General features: G+C 35.4%; 1 long non-coding RNA gene across 1 annotated transcript in view; it reads right to left on the bottom strand.

Annotated features, from left to right (window-relative positions):
• The window catches only part of LOC110346528 (uncharacterized), a 147,327-nt gene that overhangs the window by 48,928 nt on the left and 74,428 nt on the right, over positions 1–23,971 (bottom strand). The window lies entirely within an intron of this gene.

Genomic DNA, 23,971 nt, shown 5'->3' with positions numbered 1-23,971 from the left:
AGAATTGCTCAGGGTTAGTCTGCTTGTCCCTGGAAGACTAGGAACCTTCAAATGGACTGGGCTTCTGTCTCTGAATGCGCAGGAATATGGCAGAAACCATGTAGCAGGAATACACTATTGGGTTTTTAAAAAATGAGTTACCATCCCTCCACAGATCCTGCCACACAGATGTTTTGTTATTTTTTAAAATTTTAGATCAAAATGGCTTCAGTTGGAGCTGTTTTTTATTCTTAGTTTCTAGGTAAAAATACTAAATACTCTGTATGTCTACTGGATAGAAATCATCTAATGACAGAATGTGAAATAAATCATGAGAATGTTTGACTCAAAACACACACACACATGCACACACACACACACACACACACACACTCAAATTGAAGTACTGCTTCTTGTGTTCCAAGACTCATCTTGTGCTTTGGTATTTGGTAAGGGTGCTATTGTTTGCTGTACTCTGGAAACAAGGAAAACAGGATAGCTGTTGGAATTACATCAATTTCACCAGCTCTCTGTTACCTAAGCGTTGCACCAATAATCAGTTTTTTATGAAACCTAAGAACAATATAGAAGATGATGATGAAGCTCTGCATGTGTATATGTCTGTCTGTCTGTTTACATATTTACCTAGAGTTAACAAAAACTAAACAAACTCCTGTCCACAGGTTATTTACTGCTTTAGGGCACAATCTGTTGCAGAACAGTTAAAACTATTGCTAAGGCATCTATTGTCATAATATATTCCTGGGCAGCCTGTGTTCTGTCTTGCTCTGCATCTGTGAGTACACTGATTTATTGGTAAGACTAATCTTTGAAAGCCGTAGTTGCTACATGTTTGAAGGGGTGACTTTGACTCTTTATTGTTTGTTTCTACAGAATTTCCTATTACTGCTTTATTTTAAAAGAGGGTAAACTAAATGTAGTTAATAAAAGGAGTAACATTTTATTTAGAATTCTACTATTTTAAAATCTGAGATTTGCTTCTCTACTTCCATTTTCTTAGGACAGTAGTGTTAAAGGGATGACATCATCCTCATTATTATCACCATCAAGTTTTACTGAACACCTCACATGCAAAGCATTTAACAAAAGAAGAAGAAAATGTAGAAAGCAGAGGCCCCCAATACACACAAAAACTTGATTCCTTCAAAGAGGGAAGAACTTGAATTTTTCTATACCCCTTCTACCTTTTTCTGACCCCTAGTCAGGGTAATAGGACAGCAGACATTGATTGATTTACAATAACCAGTGGGCTGGACAATTCCTTTGAAATTAGATATTACAATGATCAGTTAGGGGAAGATTAGAGTCAAGAAAATTGCCTGGGTCTATGCTCACCTACTCACCTGTCACCCAGATTGACACCAAGATGAAGTTTGGGGTATTTTCAAAGTTAATCAGGAAATTTCATTCTTGTTTCAGGCCACTAGACATTCATCTTATTTTTATTTTTTTGTACATTCAATTCCTTTACTATATCAAACACTGCCTTCACCTCTGCATTCACATTCAGGTAAAAGTCAGTGAGTGTTAACAGTCCCTAAGGTGATTGGTCTTCATTAGCTGAAAACTGTCAAATATATATCATTCTAAATTGAGGACATTAGTTATTCCTGTAGGAAAAGGGTTTTATTTGTGCTAAGAGAGTTAGAAATACTAAGGCAGTGCCTTACTCTCTTTTGGAAAGGGTAGCATAACTATTAGCACTGTTTGCTCTGAAGACAGACTGACCTGAATTAAAATTCAGCCTCATGATTTACTTGCTGTGCTAGTGTTGGACAAATTTCTTAAACTTTCTGAAAGATAGTTTCCATTAATATGGAGATTAAAGTAGTTTACACATTCTCAGGTCTCAGTGCAGATTTGATAACATGAAGCATATGAAATGCTCACTCCGTGTTGGACACAGGGTTAGTACTTATTTGTCATTCCTCTGAGATAGGTCACAGCATGCCAGTGTGAAAAGACAGCAGTGAAAATCCCATCCACTGAACCTGCAGTCTCCATCAATTTGAGTTTTCCCATTAAAATGGTTCATTAATTTTTTTTCTTTGGGTTTACCCCCGCAGGATGGATAACGAATGCAAAAGGAACATTACACATAAATACATGCAGAAATTAGTATGAGAAGTTATGTATCAATAAGATGATTTACTGTGTACTAACACACAGTAATTGTCACAGATTATTTGACTTTTTTATTAAGTAATGAACCACAGCAATGCTTTTCAGGTCAAAATTGAACAAACAACAAAATTTACATTGTTGGATTTTAATAATGTGATTTATACAATTTAAAACTATATACCACATAATTATATATATAAAGAATAGTAGTTTAAATTAAATTCAATATATATATTCAAAATATTAAGCAGTGGAGCATTCTACATATTCTTACATATTGCAGTCTTTTAGAATCGGTTTTACTAATTTCCTAGCTGAGTGAACCTGTCTGACTTCTTAGAGTCTAAGTTTCTTTATCCACCACTTTCATAATATCAATCTTAGGTCAAAAGAGACTACGCATGTGGTGCTAGATAAAGGGACATACTCAATGAATGGTAAAGTTGTGATGCTGAGTACTTACTAAGCAAAAAGTATACTTTCTTCAAAGTACCCATGCTTGCAACAATCTTAACAATTTTCTCCTTTAAACCAGCTCTGAATTTTAGTTCTTTCTATTAAGATAAGATAGAATAAAAATTACATTAAATATATTTTCATTTGTTCAGAAAACAATGAACAAACTAGCCCAAAGCAACACATTTTTCAGTACCTTCTATAATAAAGAGGATCCTATTTTGTCTGTTAACATTTGAAGAGAAAGGAGATGTACTTAAAGCTTTGATTCAATTCTTTGCACTACTGGATAAATAATACATGTTGATTAATGATGACAATGATGATACCATTTCCTGTTTTTAGCTGATTGCAGTTTTCCCATCTCCAAGTGTTTTCCTCCTAAAGTGGGTTGTCTTACTTTATTCCTGGAAACTCATGCTTTGTTAAAATACAGCAGATCTCTTCTTGTGGGTTACCATAGCAAATTACATAAGAATTTACACCATAAATTATTCATTTTGCCCAATTTAGTATAATTATTAATTCCAGCATACATTGGTGCCTGATTACATCTCAGTGCTCTTTGCTGGATGTTGACCATGTTCTGCTGAAAATAATGATATGTCATGGCTAATCAGTATCTAACAAGTCCCAATAAAAGGTGGAAACATTTAATTAATATTGGTTTAATGAAACAATGATGGATCCAATTGTTTCAATCTGTCATAAGTTCTTTCTAAGGTAGTCCAAAATGTAACTGATAATGAATTTAAGGCTAGCACTGATGTGCAGGCAATCAACATGCTTTGTGGTTCAAGGGCAAATTGGGATATCCTCTTCCCTGGGCATCATTCTACAAAAGTAAATCAGCTCTACTTTCATGGGGAAGCTTTGCTTCCAACATCAGTTCTGGTATTTCAAACTTTCATGCCTTATGCTCCCAGTGAGCCCTTCTTTGCATTAAAGATGCATCCTGCAATGTATGTGAATGTTCCAAGCTGCACTGCCTCCCATGCCAATCTCATTTTAACTCTAAATTGAGCTGAGCAAAGTTTTTGGTTGCATTTCCCCTTGGGATTTTAACCTGTGAGAAATATGCCTTTGGACTCACTTCAAAAGCCTTTTGGTTCCAAAACTACATTGGTCTAAACATCCTCAGCAAATAGATGTGAACTAATTTGGATTTGAATGAATGGATCTCTTAAAATAAGAAGAAATGAGTCTCATGCACAATAAGACTGTTGTTATTTATATGCTTAGACAGTTTATTTTTTTTATGTTGCATGCTCTTCACATCAAGAGTGACAGAGTATAGTAGTTAATTATTTTTAAACTACAAAATAAATCTAGTGGCTTCTGTTGTTTAATTCTAAAAGAGGAAAACAATTAAAATAATATCTCTTTTACTGAAGGTAAGCAATGTGCTAGCTAGGTACATTTTTATATGATTGCTTGCATACTCACATTGTTGTCTAAAAGTGGATAATCAGTTTCTCATTTTTAAGATAGGAAAGCTGAACTTGGAAGTTTTCATTTAATAAACTGCTGAGTAGGAATGTACCCAAGTCTGTCTGATCTTAAGCCTGTAAATATGTATGCCAGCAAATTTTATCAAAATGTATTCCTAAACCAGGGGGACACAGCATGGACAGTTTGAGTAGCTAAAATGTTAACTTTTTTATTCCTTCTAGCTTGGACTATGGCTGAGTCTTAATTCAGTGTCTTTGAGGCACATATATAGCTAAAACACCTAAGAGGACAGAGACAGAACTTCTATAGTTGCTATCAATATCAAGTTTTAACTAGTTTGGCTACATATTTGGCTCAGCTTCAAGGTATACAAACTTACAGATAACATCAGACTGCCCTGTAATAATGAGTAGCACTACAAAACTGTATATTCATCACATTTCAACTCTTGGACCACCCCTTCAAAGGCCTGTATATTTTCCCAAGAAAACATTGAGAAAGCACTTCTAAGACTACTTTTTGTGTGTTAACTTTGTTTAAAGCACTTTCCCAGAGTTTATTAGGACTGAGACATTCAGATATCTGTCAGTTGTTTGCCTTAAAGACTCATGGGCAGTAGATACCTCCACTGCACTTTGAGTAACCACCTTAGAAAACCATTGATGGACAAATGCTATCATCTTTGCCCTGCAGTTCAGCAAATGCAAACTGAAGGTATTTTATGCCACTTGAGAATTCATTAACGTCTTGAAGGCTAAGCCCATGTGTAACACACTCAATCTACCCTGGAGTTTTTCAACACTTCAGAGATAACTCACACCTAAGAGGAGAGGTTATGAGTATGTTATGTATAACCTTCTATTGGCTTCTGGGACTTCATTATACCTAGTGTCATATCGTACAATTTTAGACGCCTTTTCTGGAACAACTAGTTGCTGAAGCTTGGTACAGGTTTTTCCCCCTTATTTTTACAAGTTTATTGTGTTGTTATGAAGCTGAGAGGAAAACTCCCAGGAGAGCAAATGTGAAAGCTAGTTCAGGAACAAAGACTAGATGAACTGATCTGGGCAGAATAAGAAAAGAGAAGCCATAGAAGTAGAGAGTAAAAAGTGTGGAAATAAAAAGCTATCCTGCCTCACTGGCCTGTCTCTTTACACACAAACACAGCCACCCACACACACACACACACACATTTCTATCAGCATTTTCATTAAAAATACAAGTAAATTGCCTGATTATTTATTTACTAATCAATCAATAGCATAACTTTACCTTCTGTAAGTAGACAATCATAACACAAAAATAATTATTATTTGCCTCTTAATTTAACTTTGATTTTCTGGTTGCCAGAAGAAAGTTTTAAGCAGTTGCCATTTAGGTATGGGAATATGAGAGAATTGTAATGTGAAAGCCGGAACATAATTTAAGCTTACCTAATATAATATAGCTTTCATATTACTATACTTCACCTATGAAACTAATTATGGAAGATGGTTTTGGAGACATTGGAAATGGTTATCACTTTGCTTTGCCCTCCAAATGGGAACTTCCTGCAAACTTATTCTGTGTAATTATCTCAGAAAGAGATATGTGTCTGTGAGAGATATTTTAACAAAATACTAATGTACTTTTCTCATTTTCTTTTTGCAGAAAACAAAATTAGGCATGTTTACAATCAGATCAAGGCTGCCCCCAGCCTTACTCCTCAGGAATAAGATTCAGAAAATGACAGGATGAATGGAAACAAATATTTAGTCTTCATTTTCCAATGTTCCATGTAGGATTTGGTAATAAAATGTCATTTAGCACATCAAACTCCAATTTGGACTCTATTATTTTCTTTTATTGTATATAAAACAGAAGTTAAGAAGAAAGACAAAGTAAATGAAATGCATTGAACCCTCGCACACTGGGGATAGAGGGATAAATAACAGGTCATCGGAAGATACTAAATGATAAAACATGTAGCTGTTACCTTCTACCTGGAATGAGGATGTATGTGATATATCCAACCTGTGGAGGGTCCTGGTCTTTTTCCAGTTTCAGCTCTGCAAGAAAATGATCATGCAAAGAAGACTATCCCCTACTGGGCATCCAACAGAGTAGAGAGCATAGGATGGAATTGCAAAGAACCAATAGTATCCATTGGAAAACCCAAGGTGTCTGTCAGTTTGTGTGTGGGTAATGGGTGTTGCTTGTTGTGGAAAAAGCTATGATGAAGGTGAGATAATGCCAAGGTCCCAAAGCAGAGATAGGGATAGGCTGTTTTAGAACAGAAGAAAAGGCAGAAATTTATAGCACCAGCATACATCAGAGCCCGACTAGAGACCATAAAATGAGTTTTACTATCTTCCACGCATGCCTGACCACACTGGAAGAATGCACAGAAATGGAAATAATCACTCCTCAAAGGTCACCAACTTATGCACCTGAAGCAGCTTACTCCTTTATTCCAACCTCTTGAGGCCATGTGAACTTGTCCTCTTATACCCAGACAACAGCGTGGAGAGGGAACAGCAAAACATAATGGAAAGTTGACACCAAAGGTCTAAGAATCATTACTTAAAAGATTTGTTATGAATAATCATAAATTACTGTATCAGATTTAAAATAGGATATGATAGAAGGCCAATAGAAGTAATATACAAACAAATTTCTAAATTCCTAGGAAATGAATTTTGTGTTCTGGAGAAAAAGATTGAATTAGGTGTTAATAGTCATAAATGTCTTCATGTGTGGGATGTTTTTCTAAAAAGCAGTTTAATGTGGCAAGAGGACAAAAATTAATGTAGGAGAAATAGCAAAACATCTCTGACATATAGCTAGCATACTCTGTTCTATGTCTCCTCCTGGGAGTCACTCTCTCCCTACTTACAATTTGTATTGTAGTTAGTACTGCATTAATAAGATAATAATAGAAACTTTCCATGATACTATTAATAATATATTATAGCCACAATTAATAAAAAAGTTATTTTATTAGCAAAACCTAACATCAAATTTTAGTCATTAGGCAAAAATATTCTACCATCTGTGCTTTTTACCAATCGGAGAAACAAGAGGAACAAAGGCTCAACTTTACAAAAAGCAGTGATATTAAATTATTAATTGACCAGATGGACATGGGCTATATACTATCAGTATAGACATGCTGGTGCACAGGTATCACATTTTATTGGGTTTTTATTTGAAAAATCAAATTGGGATTTGTTTCCTAGAAAAGAAGCCAAGATAGAGGAAGAAGATAGGAATCTACTAGATATGAAATCCATTAGATTTTAAAGATACTTGAATATTAATTGATTTCATCTTAACTAGGTAATTAAAATGGTGTCATTGTTTTATGATTGTGTCATTTACAAAAATAAGAATACATGAAAAATACTATACACAGTTCTGTTTGCTAAAGATGATCACCATTTATTACGATTTGTGTCTTGAATTTTGTTTCCTAATCAGACAAATTTACATTTCTTTAATTTTTATATTATTGACAGTTTTAATTATGACTACACATTAAAAAAGAAACATGTTAGTAGATTTTTGTTTACTTGCTTGAAAAAGACACACCAATCAAAACTAAGGAAAAAGCATCATTCTGCTTTATTGGGACCAGATATCCAATTTGAAAAAATTATTGTCACAAAAAAATTGTTTCTGAATAAAGTAAGGACATTCACATTAACATATGTGCGTGTTTGTGTATTTGTAGCAGGAATTTGCTGAGAGATTGGTGTTGTTAGCACTGAGAAGCTTGATGAAGTTCTGCTTCAAAGCTGATACCCAGACCCCTAAAGAGGGTGAGCTATCCCTCACTGAGAGAGCAGATAAAGGTGATCATGTAAAAGCTGAAGAAGCTGGCGGGTGGAATGTACTGCTACTTCTAGGAAGAGATCCTTTGGTAGAGTAATGCTGATAGTAACAGCAGCCACAAAGAACAGAACAAACTTCTTTCTCTAACCTGGTGATCATCATTTAGGGCTCCCTATTTGAATATCTTAAAAGGAAGTCACCGAGCAGAGCTGATATCGTTTGCACTTTGCAATCTCCTAGCACTGGCATCACACAGGCAAGTAAGTATATGTAGGAAGGTATGGATCTGTGGGGAAGTATATATCTTGGTAACTTGAAGAATCAAATGTAAAGGTGAATATTTAAAATGTTTTATTATCTCCTGGATATTAGTATTTCTATTAGAAGTAAACTGTTACTCCGCTTAAAGGAATGGATATTTTTACCCTGGTTTCACTTTAGATTTTATTTAGTTCTTAGCAATTTGATTGTGATGTGTTTAGGCTCAATGATTTGATTTTCTTTAAACTTGTTGAGATTAGTTGTATCTGATCTATTGTTAGAGATTCTCATTTCTGATATGATATTGTTCAATTCTACCATGCCCATTTGATTTTATTAATAGATTATAATTGTAATTGAGATTTTACAATTCAATTTGTCTATTTTTCCATAATTTCTCTATTTTCTTTTTCTTTTTCTCTTTATTTTTTATTTTTTTGGTATCAAGGATCGAACTCGGGACCTTCCTCTTGTGAGGCAGGCGGCAGAACCACTGAGCTAAGTCCCCAGCCCTCTCTATTTTCTTAAACAAATTAATTATATTTTTAAAAAATTCCTTGTTTGTTAACTACAATGATTGCAACATGTGGTAGATAGGTTTTTAATATATAATATTATCTGTGCTATTTTCCATACATTCTTGTATTTTTGAAAGCCTAGAGGGCATTCAAATGCCTAGAGCCCAAATAGTGTGTTTTAAATGTTCCAGATAATAAGATCTTCCACGTGGAGGATTTTCTTTTTTTTCCTAAGCTGTTAGAGTTGGAGTCTTATCACCTTAATCTGACTCTAAACTGGGTTAGGGCTGAATTATAAATTAGTAAAATTCAGTTAACCATGGGTTTACTCAGTTTCCTAGAGCACAGATGTCAAAAGACTAGCTTAGTTTTAGGATCTTGTCATGCTGTGTACTACTTCACAATGTGTCAAATGACTTGAGTGCTAGACCAGCATGGTGTTTATAGTCCCTGAAGAAAGTGTTTTCACTCAAGGCCTGTGCAGTGTCCAAAAATACAGCTGGAAGTTTAATATCTCTCTTCCTGGGAAAGACACTGGATTCTCAACCTAGAATTATCCTCAAATTGTCAAATATTCCCTAGTAGGAAGTCATCAGTGTGCTGTTGCAGGCAGGAATGCATTCTTCTTGCCCAGGGGCAGAGAAAAATGCTCCTTTTAATTTCAGTACTTTCCAAGACTTGGTTTGGCTTTTTTTTTTTTTTTTTTTTTTTTTTAGCCTTTTGGCATGCTATAGTTTTGATTCTTGAGAAAAAGGAAAAAGAAGAGTTGGGCTCCATCTCATATTGTCTTACTGTCTTCCTTTGCCTGGTCTGAAGACTGAACTCCAGATGAGATCAGGCCTCACAGCATCCTTGGTATTGGCCTTTAGTTTTCTGTGAATGATATACTAATGTCAAGAAAACTGAAAATTCTGGAGCTGTTAGTGATCTTTCCTTGAAGGACACTATTTTGGCTCAAGGAAATATTTAGCTATAATGGTAGGGATTTAATAACACTATCGTTATTAAAACGAATGTATTATGTGATAAAATATAGGGAACATTGAAGAGGAACCTAGACATTGAATTAGGTATTAACAAGTCTAATAAGCAGGTAGCATGAACATACTATCACAGTTTTATATTTTTCATGGCCAAATTAAATGTAGTATCTGCTATTTTCACTTACCAACATTGTTCTTATAATATTTGCTAACTTTCCAGTCTTGGATAATGCAAGCTTTGTAAATATATTTTCCTTATTTTTATGCCTGTATGTCAGTGTCAGTAATTTTCTCTCTTTTCAATCCCCTTGAGAAGTGATACAAATCCCTTTGAGAAGTGACTCCTGAGGAAGATATTTTGGCACTCTTCTATAACTGAAGTCTCTGGGAGAGCTGTTATCAAATAGTCACTACCGTAAATTCAACTGATGCTCATACATAAGCCACACATACAACAGTGATAAACATTTACAATAAAATATAAAGACATAGCTTTACCCTCTGGAAAATTATAGGCTATTAAGAGTAGCAAATTAAATTAAAAATCTGGCAACATTCCTTTAAGATATTTGATAAACTGACAAAATAATAAGTCAAAGATTGTTGAGGAGTAAAATGAGTCATAGCTAGGCTGAAACAAATATGCCTTAAGAATCAGGAAATTGGATTTTCAAAATCCATCTCTGCCTAACTGAGCTTTAGTAAATTAGTTAACCTATCTGGTCTTATGAAATGAGGAAAATGGGTAATATGATTTAATTAATAGTCATGAAATAATCATTTCATGAATAGCTTTTTAGGTCAGGAATTTTGTTAAGTTCTTAATTTTTCCTAGCTCTAAAATTTGGAGAAACTGTCATGGCTTAGATTTAAAATGTTTCCTAAAAGCCTCACGTGTTCAGAGGTGGGGATTGTGGAAGGTGACTGGACCATAGAGGCTTCATACTCATTGGTAGACTAATCCATTGGAGAGTTCATAGCTGAATGTGCTAGTAGGAGGTGGGCCTGGGTGGAAGAAGTTGGTTTCTGGGGGACATGACTTGGAAGGGTGTACTCTTGTCTCTGGCTCCACCCTTCTTTCTTTATTTCCTAGCTACCATGAATTGAGCAGCTTTCTTACGCTATGCTCTTTCTGAGATTTGCAATGGAACCGGCCAACCATGGACTGAATTCTCTGAAACCATAAGCCAAATAAACCTCTCCTCCTTAAGTTGTGGGTATGAGTTATTTTATCGCAGTGATGGGAAAATGGCAAATACAGAAACTAGGGATTCAGAGAAATGGACACTACATGGGAGGCTCAATTCTATCAGCTAAGAAATGTTTCTTTGGGTAAAAATAAAATAGAAACTAAGCCTGGGATCTGAGTGATGGGAGTAACATATAATAAGAAAAATGCTGATGTGATTGTACAATTTCGGAAATAGCCCTTTTGAAGGGAGTGGAGCAGAGGTTCTAAACTGAGCTTTGATGGTTCCTATAGCCTATGCCAGTAGGAAACTTGACAATGAAGCATTTTTATATGGCACTTATGTATATGTCCTCTGCAGTCAAATAAAGAGCAAAATGATAATTTGCCCTCTAGAAAAATATTCAATATGAATAAATTCAAATATATACATTTTGCAGCAACAAGTTATTTGAATATTTGAAATACCCAAACCAAACTATATAAATATAAAAATATAATATAATAGAGTTCCAACAAGCTTGTTCCACTTGAGGAGTTTGGCCCCAGCAGAATCAAATCTTTATTGTAGGTATTTGAACAAACTTAGTAAAGTCTAATCATTTTGAAGAAAATGAACATTTGATTATAAGACGCATAAAAACACTACTTTTGGAATATTATTGTTAAAAAAATAAATACACTATTGTTTGCTGGGCCAAATCTGTGCCCATTTATTTGATAAATAACTAGAGGTCTCTCTCTCTATCTAAATTACCTATCCATGCATCATCATACACGTTATGAATGATATATATGGGAGGCTCAATTCTGTCAGCTGAGAAATGTTTCTTTTGTAAAAAGAAAATAGAAACTGAAGCTATGCCTTAAGTGATGGGAGTAATCTATAACTACCCTAACCATCATCTTTTTACCCATGTCTAATATTTATATACATGTTAATGTTTTTGCTTATTTTTGTATTAAATTATCAAGGCATCCTGGGAAGATTGCCTGATAAGGAGACAGAATGAGGAGAATAAAAGCCTATCCTTTCTAATAGGCAGGAAATTTCTTTGTTATTTTGGTATTTAATTCAAAAAAATGTTAGGATGAATTTTATTCCTAGAAAGAAAAAGAAAAATAATCACAATTCGATAGCATTTGCAATCAAGTTTCAAGTAACTGTCAAAAGTTTCCTTCAAATAAATAAGTTAGTCATTCCTTGTTTATATCAAGGGACCTTGCTCTATGACACACAGTAAATGCTCTGTAAAAGGAAGTTCACATACCTTTAGGATATGCCTAACTGTAAGCAAAATGGGAAAAGAAGGAATAAGAGATAAAGCATTTGCTGAAGTTCTCCTTCACTTGAAGCTTCTTTGAGTCCTGGGCTCTGAGAATTCTAACAACAGTGAGTGAAAGCAGAGCCCACCAGAGCCCTGGAGAACAAGACTCCCGGGAATGGCCTGACCTGTGACACTAGGGACCAATTGAGGCAGCCCTAGTGTGATTTCTACAGCTATGGGCCTGGAATTTACATATTCGGATTGGTAAAAAGCTAAACAAAATGTGACTGTCAGTACTGACCCTACTGCCATGACAGTCTAAACATTTTTTTATCATTGAATTATCCTTGTGTTCTTCTCCACCTTTCTCTCACCTACCTTCTCTTAATTAAGCCTAATTCATAGTCTAACTTCTTAATTGTACGCTTCGAACAAAGACTATTGCAGAGTAATACACCTGCAGAATGCCATACGTCATGAGAATGTATGCTAGCTCTGTGTGTTTAGCTCTGCTATTACCTTTTTTTTACAGAAGTGTAAAGAGGCTTAAAAACACCAAGTCATTAGCTACAGGTCCCATGATGGGTAGGTGGCAGGCTGGCTTAGATTTGAACTCAGGTGGCTTGGCTTGACTTTCTTTTTCTGGTATATCCTTTTATTGGTACATTTTAGGTGTACAATATAATGACATTCATCATTGGAAATTTGCACCTTTACATACTCTTGTGGTTCTTATTTTTTCCCCCTTCCCCTGCCCTCCCTTCAACCCCTCCATACCTCCCTATTTACAAAGACTTTGTTTCCATGTTTTCATTTTCTCATATTAATTTCATTCCCTTCTTTCCTTTCCCCTACCCCTCTCATTCCCCCCTCCCCTTTGTCCCTTTTCTTCCTGTTTCACATTATATATTACACTTTTTCATCCTTATTTACACTTTCAGTTTCTCACACTAGAGAAACTATTCAGTATTTACACGTGTGTCTTGTTTATTTCACTTAAGAGTACCACCTCAATGTGCATTCATTTAGCTATAAATGTCTCTAATTTCTCGTTTTTGATGGCTGAGTAGTACTCCATTTTATAAAAAAAAAAATTTCTTTATCCAGTCTCCAGTTGATGGGCTTTTGGGCTGTTTCCAAGTTTTAGCTATTGCAAACTGTGCTGCTATGAACATGGGTGCACATATATCACTGTGGTATGATTCTTTTAATTCTTTAGGGAAAATACACAGCAGGGGAATAGCTGGGTCAAATGGGACTTCCAGTCCTAGCTCTTTGAGGTATCTCTATACTGATTTCCACCCACAGTGGTTGCACCAGTCTACACTCCCACCAGCAGTGGAGCAGTGTTCCTCTTTCCCCACAGCCCCACCAGCATTTGTTATTGGTTGATTTCATGACAGCAGCCATTCTTGCTGGAGTGAGGTGGAATCTCAGTGTTGTTTTCATTTGCATCTCTCGAATGACCAATGATGTTGAACATTTTTTCATGTTTATTTGCCATGTCTACTTCTTTGTCTGAGAAATGTCTGTTCATTTCAATGCCCAATTTTGGATTGGGTTTTTAAATTGGGGACGTCTGATTTTTTTAAGTTCTTTATAGATTCGAGATAGTAGACCTTTGTCTGAAGGACGGCTAGTGAAAAATTTTTCCCACATTGTGGGTTGCCTCTTCACACTGCTGGTGGTTTCTTTTGCTGTGCAGAAGCTTTTTAGTAAAAAGAGATCCCACTTGTTGATTGTTTGTGCTAGTTTATGGGCAACTGAGGTTTTGTTCATAAAGTCTTTTCCTACCCCAATGTCTTCAAGAGTTCTACCTAACCTCTGTTCCAGCCGGTTCAGCATTTCTGTTTTTATATTTAGATCTTCAATCCATTTTGATTTTAGTTTAGTGCATGGTGAGAGATACAGGTCTAGTTTTAGTCTTTGTCAAGTTGAAACCCAATTTCTCAGCATTTTTTATTAAAGAGACTATTTTTCCTCCAGCAAGGGTGTTTGGTTCCTTTGTCAAACATGAGGTGGCTGAGTGTGTCTGGAGTTGTTCCTGCATCTTCTAATCTCTTCCACTGGTCTTCAGGTCTGCTTCTTTGCCAGTATCATGCTGTTTTTATTACAGTAGCTTTGTAGTATAGTTTCAAGTAGGGGGTTGTAATACCCCCTGCCATTTCTCTGTTACCTAGAATTGCTTTTGCTATTCTGGGTCTCTTCTTGATCCAAATGAATTTTTGGATTGTTTTCTCAAGGTCTATGAAGTATGCTGCTGGGATTTTAATTGGGATTGCATTGAATCTATATAGCAATTTTGGAAGTATAGCCGTTTTCACTATGTTGATCCTTCCTACCCAGGAACAAGGGTTGTCTTTCCATTTTCTGATATCTCCTTCAATATCTTTTTTCAAAGTGTTATAGTTTTCAGAGAAGAGGTATTTGATTTCTTTTGTTAGGTTGACTCCTAGGTATTTCAGTTTTTTGGATGCTATTGTGAAAGGAATTGTTTCTCCTATTTCTCTCTCAGTGAGTCTGTCATTGGTGTAGAGGAAAGCTATTGAATTTTGTGTGTTGACCTCGTATCCAGCTACTTTACTGAATTTGATTATTAAGTCTAGAAGACTTTTGGTGGAGTTCTTGGGGTCTTCTATGTAGAGTATCATGTCATCTGCAAATAGTGGCAATTTGAATTCTTCATTACCTATCTTTATTCCTTTTATTTCTTTCTCTTGTCTAATTGCCATGACTAATGTTTCCAAAACTATATTGAACAAGAGTGGTGACAGTGGACATCCTTGTCTTGTTCCTGATTTTAGTGTGAAGGATTTCAGTTTTTGACTATTTAGTATGATACAGGCTATTGATTTTTCACAGATGGCTTTTATCAGATTGAGATAGAGACTGTCTATTCCGATGTTTTGTAGCATTTTTACCATAAATCAGTGTTGGTTTCTGTCAAATGATTTTGCTGCATCTATTGAGATCATCATATGGTTTTTGTCCCTGGCTCTATTAATATAGTATATTACATTTATTGATTTGGATATGTTAAACCATCTCTGCATCCCTGGGATGAATCCCACTTGGTCAGGGTGTATGATCTTGATGATCTTCTGTATTCTGTTTGACAGTATCTTATTAAGGATTTTTGCATGTATGTTCATTAGTGAGATTAGCCTATAGTTCTCTTTTTTCAGTTGGGTCTTTCTCTGCTTTTTGGATCAGGGTGATATTTGCTTCCAGGAATGATTTCGGGATATTGCTTCCCTTTCAATTTCATTGAAGAGTTTAAACAGTAGTGGCAGTAGTTCCTCTCTAAATGTCTTGTAGAATTCAGCAGTGAAGCCATCAGGACCTGGGATTTCCTTGGTTGGTAAGTTTCTAATCACGTTTTCAATTTCATTGATTGATATTGGGTTGTTTAGAATTTTTAGGTCTTCTTCATTCAACTTTGGTAATTCATGTGTGTCTAGGAATCTGTCAATTTCTTCAGTGTTTTCCATCTTATTAGCATATAGGTTCTGGAAGTAGGTATTGATGATTCTCTGGATTTCTGCTGGGTCTGTTGTAATTTCAGCCTTTTCATTCCTAATTGCATGGATTTGGGCTTCTCTTTCCTTTTTCTGATAAGGTTGGCTAAGAGTCTGTCAATTTTGTTTATTCTTTCAAAGAACCAACTCTTGACTTCATTGATTTTTTTGTATCGTTTTCTTAGTCTCTATCACATTGACTTCTGCCCTGATCTTTATAATTTCTTTTCTTGTATGAGCTTTGAGTTTGTCTTGTTCTCTTTCTAGAAGCTTAAGTTTCAGCATCAGGTTTCTTAATTGGGCTCGTTCGGTTTTCCTAGTATCCATATTCACTGCTATGAATTTCCCTCTTAAGAGTGCTTTCATTGTGTCCCATAGATTCCAGTATGTTGTATTGTCATTGTCATTTAATTGAAGGAACTGTCTGATTTCTTCTTTAATTTCCTCTGTGACCCATTGGTTATTCAGAAGTGTGTTATATAATTTCCACCTGTTCATGAAATTTTTCAAGTTTCTTTTGCTATGGATTTCCAGTTTCATTGCAGTATGGTCTGATAATATACAGGGGATAACTTCAATTCCTTTGCACTTACTTAAACATGTTCTAGGTGTGAGTATGTGGCCTATTATGGAGAATGACCCATGTACAGCTGAGAAGAATGTGTATTCTAATTTTGAGGGGTGGAAGACTCTGTAAACATCTGTTAAGTTCATTTGTTCAAGAGTTCGATTGAGTTCTAGTATTTCATTCCTTATTTTTAGTCTAGTTGATCTATCTATTTGTGATGGGTGTTGAGGTCCCCCACTACAATTGTATTAGTGCATATATGACTTTTCATGTTTGTTAGTATTTGTTTTATATAGTTGGGCACACTAGTGTTTGGTGCATAGATATTTATGATTGTCATCTCTTCCTCTTGGATTGTTCCCTTTACAAGGACTTAGTGTCCTTGTTCATCTCTCTTAATCAGTGTTGGTTTGAAATCTACTTGATCTGCAAAGAGGATAGCTACTCCTGCTTTTTTTCAGGTTCCTGTCACATGGAGTATTGTTTTCCACCCTTTAACTTTCAATCTATGAGTTTCCTTTTGAATTAAGTGTGTTTCTTGTATGCAGCATATTGTTGGATTTTGCTTCTTGACCCATTATGCTAGTTTATTTCTTTTGATTGGTGAATTGAGACCATTAACATTGATGGTTATAACTGAAACATATTGACTTGTCATTGCCATGACTTTTTCTTTTTGTTGGGTTCTCCCCCTTTCCATTTAATTTCTTGTCATGCCAGATGGGTTCATTCTGCTGTGCTTCCTGGGGTTGTGATCCTCAATATCTGTTCCTAGGATATTGTGTAAAATTCTTTGGAGTGCTGGTTTAGTATTCACGAAGTTCCTAAGGTGCTCTTTGTCATGAAAGTATCTTATTTCTCCATCCATTTTGAAAGTTAGTTTTGCAGGGTACATCAATCTGGGTTGGAGGCTGTTTTCTTTTAGGGCTTGGAATATGTCACTCCAAGATCTTCTTGCCTTGATGGTTTGTGTTGAGAAGTCTGGTGTGATTCTAATGGGCTTTCATTTGTATGTGATTTGTTTCTTTTCTCTAACTGCTTGTAGAACTTTGTTTTTATGTTGAGTTTCTGGAATCTTAACAATTATATGCCTATGTGTAGATTTATTTTGATCAAGGCTATTTGGAGTCCTAGATGCCTCACTTATCTGTATGTCAAGTTTCTCTTTTCCTAATATGAGTATTCACTGCTATGAATTTCCCTCATAAGACTGCTTTCATTATGCCCCATAGATTCTGATATATCATATTGTCATTGTCATCTATTTTAAGGAACTGTCTGATTTCTTATTTAATTTCCTTGGTGACCCATTGTTTATTCAGAAGTGTGTTGTTCAATTTCCATGTGTTTATGAAGTTTTTGCAGTTTCTTTTGCTTTTTATCTCCAATTTCATCACACTATGGTCTGATAATATACAGGGGATAACTTCAATTCCTTTGCACTTACCTAAATATGTTCTATGAGCAAGCATGTTGTCTACTTTGGAGAATGACCTGTGTGCAGCTGACAAGAATGGGTATTCTGATTTTGTGGGGTGAAACTGTAAACATCTGTTAAGTTCATATTTTCAAGAATTTGATTGAGTTCTATTATTTCATTGCTTGTTTTATGTCTAGTTGATCTATCTGTTTGTGACAATGGGGTATTGTGTTAATGTATTACTACACTGTTGTATTAGTGTATTATTACACTACTGTTGTATTAGTGCTTATATGGTTTTTCATGTCCATTAGTATTTGTTTTATATAGCTGGGCACACTAGTGTTTGGTGTATAGATATTTATGATTGTCAAATCTTTCTCTTGGATTGCTCCCTTTACAAGGATATAATATCCTTCTTTGTCTCTCTTAATCAGTGTGGACTTGAAATCCACTTGATCTGCAAAGAGGATAGCTACTCCTGCTTTTTTTCATGTTCCCGTTGCATGGAGTATTATTTTCCACCCTTCAACTTTCAGTCTATGAGTTTCCTTTTGAATTAAGTGTGTTTCTTATATGCAGCATATTGTTGGATCTTGCTTGACCCATTCTGCCATTCTCTTTCTTTTGATTGGTGAGTTGAGACCATTAACATTGATGGTTATAACTGATACTTATTGAGTTATCATTTTCATGACTTTTTCTTTTTGTTTGATCCTCCCCCTTTGCATTTAATTTCTTGTTATGCCCGGTGGGTTCATTCTGCTCGGCTTCCTGGGGTTGTGATCCTCATTGTCTTTTCCTAGGATTTCGTCTAAAATTTTTTGGAGTGTTGGTTTGGTATTCATAAAGTTGCTAAAGTGCTCTTTATCATGAAAGTATCTTATTTCTGCATCAAATTTGAAGGATAGTTTTTCAGGGTACATCAGTCTTGGTTGGAGGTTGTTTTCTTTAAGGCTTGAAACACATCACTCCAAGATCTTCTTGCCTTGAGGGTTTGCACTGGGAAGTGTGCTGTGATTCTGATAGGCTTTCCTTTGTATGTGATTTGTTTCTTTTCTCTAACTACTTGTAGAATTTTGTTCTTCTGTTGGGTTTCTGGAATCGTAACAATTATATGCCTATGTGTAGTTTTTTTTTTGATCAAGGCTATTTGGGGTCCTATATGCTTCACTTATGTTTATGTCAAATTCTTTTCCCCTGCTTGGGAAGTTTTCTGCCATCACTTCTGTAAACAGTTTTTTTTTTATGTTATCTGCACTCTCTCCTGTTTCTTCATTGACTCCAATCAGTCTTATGTTATTTTTCTTTGCATCATCTAGCAATTGCTGGATTGATATCTTGTGGGCTCTTAAAATTTTAAATAATTTTTTCTTTTTCTGGTCACCAAGTACAATCTTATCTTCTATATCTGAAATTCTCTCTTCACATTAGCTCATTCTGCTGCATAGACTTTCAGTGGAGTTTTTAATCTCCTGTAAATCTGTTTGCATCTGTTTTATGGATTCAGTCTGTTTCCTATGTTGGCATTCCATCATGTTCCTCAGCTCCTCTATTTTTTTAATCTGTATCCTCTCTAGATTTATTAATCATGTCTTGCACTATGGGCACAATATTTTCTGTCATGTGAGAAATTATTTCTGATTTCATTTTTTCCAGATCCTCTTTCATTGCTAGTTCAGGGAGTCCAGGTGGTTGAGTATCAGAGTGTTCCATCTCATTTCCCTTTGGTGTAGGTGATCTGGAAGTCTGGTTCTGAGGCTTGTTTACCTGTCTTCTCATTTTGACGCAGGGTGTGGGGGGGAGTTATGCCTGGTGCCCACAGCAGCTCACCTCCTCTGCTTTGTGATGGGAGCTGAAGCATGGTACCCAGAAGACTCCTCTATACTGGCAGCTGTAGCACGCCTACCTGGAAGCCTCCTCTACACTGGGAGTCATGGCACATGGACCTGGAAGTCTTCTCTGTGCTGGGAGCCATGGCTTGACAACCCATAAGTCTCCTTTGGGCTGAGAGCCATGCCACACTAACCAGGAGGCCTGCTCTGTGCTCAGAGCCTTGGCTTGCCTACCCAGAACACTCCTCTGTGCTGCAATCCACAGCATGCATACTCAGAAGCCTCCTCTACACTGGGAGCCATGATGTGCTGACCCAGAAGTCTCCTCTGGGCTGTGAGCCACGGCACAGTGACCTGAAAGTCTCCTCTGGTCTGGGAGCCACAGCATGCCAATCCAGAGGCCTGCTATGTCTTGGGAGCCATGGCATGCCTACCCAGAAGCCTCCTCCTGCCTGGGACCCATGGTGCGCTGACCTGGAGGTCTCCTCTGGGCTGGGAGCCATGGCATGCCTACCTGGAAGCCTCCTCTGTGCTGGGAGCTGCAGCATGCCTTTGGCTTGACTTTTGAACTCTTTGGCATTATACTTTAACTTGCTCTCTTAGATATCAGTTTTTATAATGTGATTTTACTGTTCTTCAAATTCTATATCATTTTCCCTAAAATGTTTCTATGATATGTAAACTTTGTCAAAATGAAACTTCTTGTTCCATAGGAAAACCTGTCCACTTTTCTACATTCTCCATTTGAATGTGTACTCTAGAGAACCAAGACTATTGTCATGGTAATCACTACTTCAATAATATTTAGAACATGAAAGGGCTAAATAAGTGATTATTGAATAAAGAAAGAAAATATCTTGATGAGATGCTGTCTTAGTCATGTTCTCTTTCCTAGCCTCAATACCCAATAGTAACAATTTAAAGGAAGAGAGGTTTATTTTGGCTCATGGTTTCAGGCCATGGTTGGCAGGCTTCAAGACAGAAACAGAATGGCAGAGAAGCATGGAAAGAGTAAATGGTGCTCAAACAGTGGTGACCAGGAAGCAAAGGGCAATGAGTGGGGTTAGAGAGGGAAATATACTCCCATGAAATACCTTGCCTCTTCTGACCAGGCCCCAACTCTAGCAGAACATTTAAATATGAACTCATTAATAGATTAACCCATCAATGAGTATAGCACTTCTATGATCCAGTCTCATTGTACACATGTGAAAGTTCTGGGAAATGTTTAGATTTAAACCATAAAAGTTGATATAATAATTTTATAATAAATTTTATTTGGGGATAATTTCAATTTTGGGATTGGCTAGCTAAATACTATTTCCTATATTCCCAAGAAAAGGAGGCAAAGGAAAATGTTTTCAACACATGTGTGGTGGTTAGGAAGGACTGTACCTTGTGGTCTTGTTCCTGGATGGTGAGCCTGATTGCACACCATGGCACAGGATCAAGAAACCAAGCAGAATGGAAATGGGGAGGAGCTTGAGGAAAGGAGAGTCAGAAACAGAAGGGAATAGGGAGTCGTGGAATACACAATCCTATATCATTTTGCCTAGGGGTGACAAGCTTACTAAAAGCAGTCATTTATCACATTCTATTCAAAATCTATGTTCTCTTAATGGTGGAAGTTATTTTGTTTATTGGACACCGGTAGACAATTTTCATTCTATCAATCTAAATAAATTACTTAGTCAATAAAGTTGCATTTTAGTGACAGAGAAAATTGGCATTCTTTTGAGAATGTTTGCTCTTCTTTCTTATAGTGTGAACAAGCACAGAATGAGTAAGTATAGTTTAATCTGAAAATGACTGTATTTCATATTATATTAAGCTTTTCAGATAACGAATGTTTATTATGGTATTTTGCCTTTGTACTCAGACTTCACCAGAAGAGAAAATCATTATGAATATTACTTTTACTTTTTTTGATCTGAATATCTTTTATAAAAGTGGCTCTTTCTTTTAGTTTGTAAAAATCTTTTTTATATTTTATTGCATGTGATCAAAGCAGTAATGATATAGTGAAAGTTGAATAGTTGTTACTACTTTTTCTTATATTTTGGGGCCTCAAATATCTCATCCTACCTATAAAGTGATTGTATCTTTCATAAATATTGTGACTCTGTACAAGTTTTAATATTATGTTCCATGGAAACTAGAGATTTTATAGAAGCACAATAGATGAAACTATGGAGGAAAAAGAAGAGGAAACCAAGCAAGGCTCAAGGACTCTCACCTTTGTACCAACTAGGAATGCTCTGCTTCTTCTCTTTTATCTGTGAAGGAGGATTTGCATTAAATCACCCTCCCTCCCTCCCTTGGTACTGTTATAATGAACTGACCTGAAAATAAGTGCATTAAGTGGCCATAGAACATAAAGACACTAATTAGTTCACTTGGGGATCAAACCCATGATAACAGACTTTTTCATGCTTTTCTCTATCCCCAAAACTATTCAGATAAAGGAAAAGGGAGAAAATAATTCTACCATATATATGGCAATCTTCAAGAACAAACATTTTAAGTTTCAAATATAATCTTGTTGATTCTGTCAGAGGGAAATAATTTTATCATTAGTTAGGAATAAGTAATAATTGAGTCTGGACTACCAAATCTTATTTCACACCAAAATAAATGCAAGTAACTAATAAACATGAAAAAGGATTAGTATCCTTTGTCATCAAAGAAGCAGAATAACATTATATAATGAGGATGAAATTGCCACTTCATACACAACTAGAGGCAAAAGCATTAGTAAATTATTTCTGGAGAGCAGTTTAGCACTTTGCAAGAGCCTTAAAATACACTGATCAAGAGTTTTGGAATAAACTGATCAATATATCATATTTCCAGACTCATCTGAAGGATATAACCACGTATGTGGCAAGTACATACTCAGGTACTCAACATTTATTTTATCAGTTTGTACGACATCGGATCTTTTAGTTTGTAAGGAACAAATGTAAGTTTACATTCAGATATTAAGAGCTTGTTGCAAAACTGCAAGGGTAGTGAAGAAGTCAAAGACTTTCTCAGGCAGGTCTCAACTTTTAATTTAGAATGAAGGAAATCATTCTAGTGAAGATGTGTTGAAGTTTCACCAAGATCATCATCAGGTCCCACTTTGGAAGTATGTGCCCATTGGTTATTACCTTGTCACTTTCTTTTAGTGGTTCTATTGTTGCTCTACTTTTATTTTTTTTACTATAACTGTTACCTCTGTTACTTTATTTTTATAATTTGGTTTCTGACATCACAAGGAAATACCGACTTTCTTTGAATGCCTGGATTACACCTTCTCAATAAAAAGTTTCTTGCCAGAAACTTCAGTGTCCAGCCTGCAAGTCGGTTATTCCTTTGTCTGGTACTCAATACTACTGTAAAGAGGTGTATGTACAGAGAGGGCCACATGGTTTGATTTTTATAGTGCATTGTTAGTGTACCTGGTACATAGAGGAAAATTAATTCTTATGCAAATCACTGGATCATTGGTCAAAAAGCCAAATGTGAAACAATTTATTTATTCAAAAAATGGAAGAACGAGCACATATATTATACTAAATTTGTAAATTATAATACTATACAGTTATCATACATGTTTTATGACATTGTGATAAGCCTTATCAGATAAGGGAAAATGATGAAATTTAATATGATAAAATATGATGAAATTTAAGGTAAAAAATATTCAAAACTATATATCAAGGAATGTCAATTTTAGAAAAAGATATTTGTAGAATAAAAACATTGAGGCAAAATGAATTAAATTATTGACCATTTACCAACTGATGAGGTATAGTGGTATCTATTTTTCTCTTTATATATTATGTTCCAAGTTTCTTGTGAGTTAGTTTGGTTCTTTATAATTAATGAGTTTAATGAAATAGAAGTAAAGGGAGGCTAATTTGAAAAATGAAAAATGCAAGATCAAATAAAAGAAATATTTATGGCACTATCCATGAAGCAATTTTCCTATGATGCTTCTGTGTATGCAAGTAAGAATAAAAGGTCATTAAATAACCTAGCAAAGGTAGTAATTTTATAACTCTGTGGAAAATGACTGCACATTCAGAGTTCTTTGTGCTACTTCAGAGTTATTATCTCAGTTTCAAGCATCTTATCATTTGTTTCTCATTCAATTCCAAGCAACCTTTCTCATCATTTCTAACCAAATGACCAATCAACAATCATGGTCTTAGCAAATGACTGTATATAAATTTTCTTACAAAAGAATTATATTTGTAATTTTCCATAAACCTTAATATTTTCCAACTGGACATAAAAATAAATAGCAGAATGAATGTAAGTGAGCCATGCCCCTGGTTGACTTTCATACTTAAAGATGCACATACACAAAAGATATTCTACATATATATGTATATCTCACTTATCTCTTTTGGAAAATGTGAGCTCCCTCCTGGGACCTAGCAACAGAATTTGAGTCTTTTATATACTCTCAGGAACTGGTAAATAATAATAATAATAATAATAATAATAATAATAATAATATCAAACTGAAACCAAAATTCTTAATTTTAGAATTGCAAAGACTTTAGAAACCTTATG

Source organism: Heterocephalus glaber, unplaced genomic scaffold, assembly GCF_053883595.1.
Source record: "Heterocephalus glaber isolate CG9 unplaced genomic scaffold, H.glaber_assembly_v1.0 deba00001523, whole genome shotgun sequence".
Taxonomy (NCBI): Eukaryota; Metazoa; Chordata; class Mammalia; order Rodentia; family Bathyergidae; genus Heterocephalus; species Heterocephalus glaber.
Note: the sequence above shows the minus strand (reverse complement) of the source record. Positions and strands in the feature narration are given on the sequence as shown.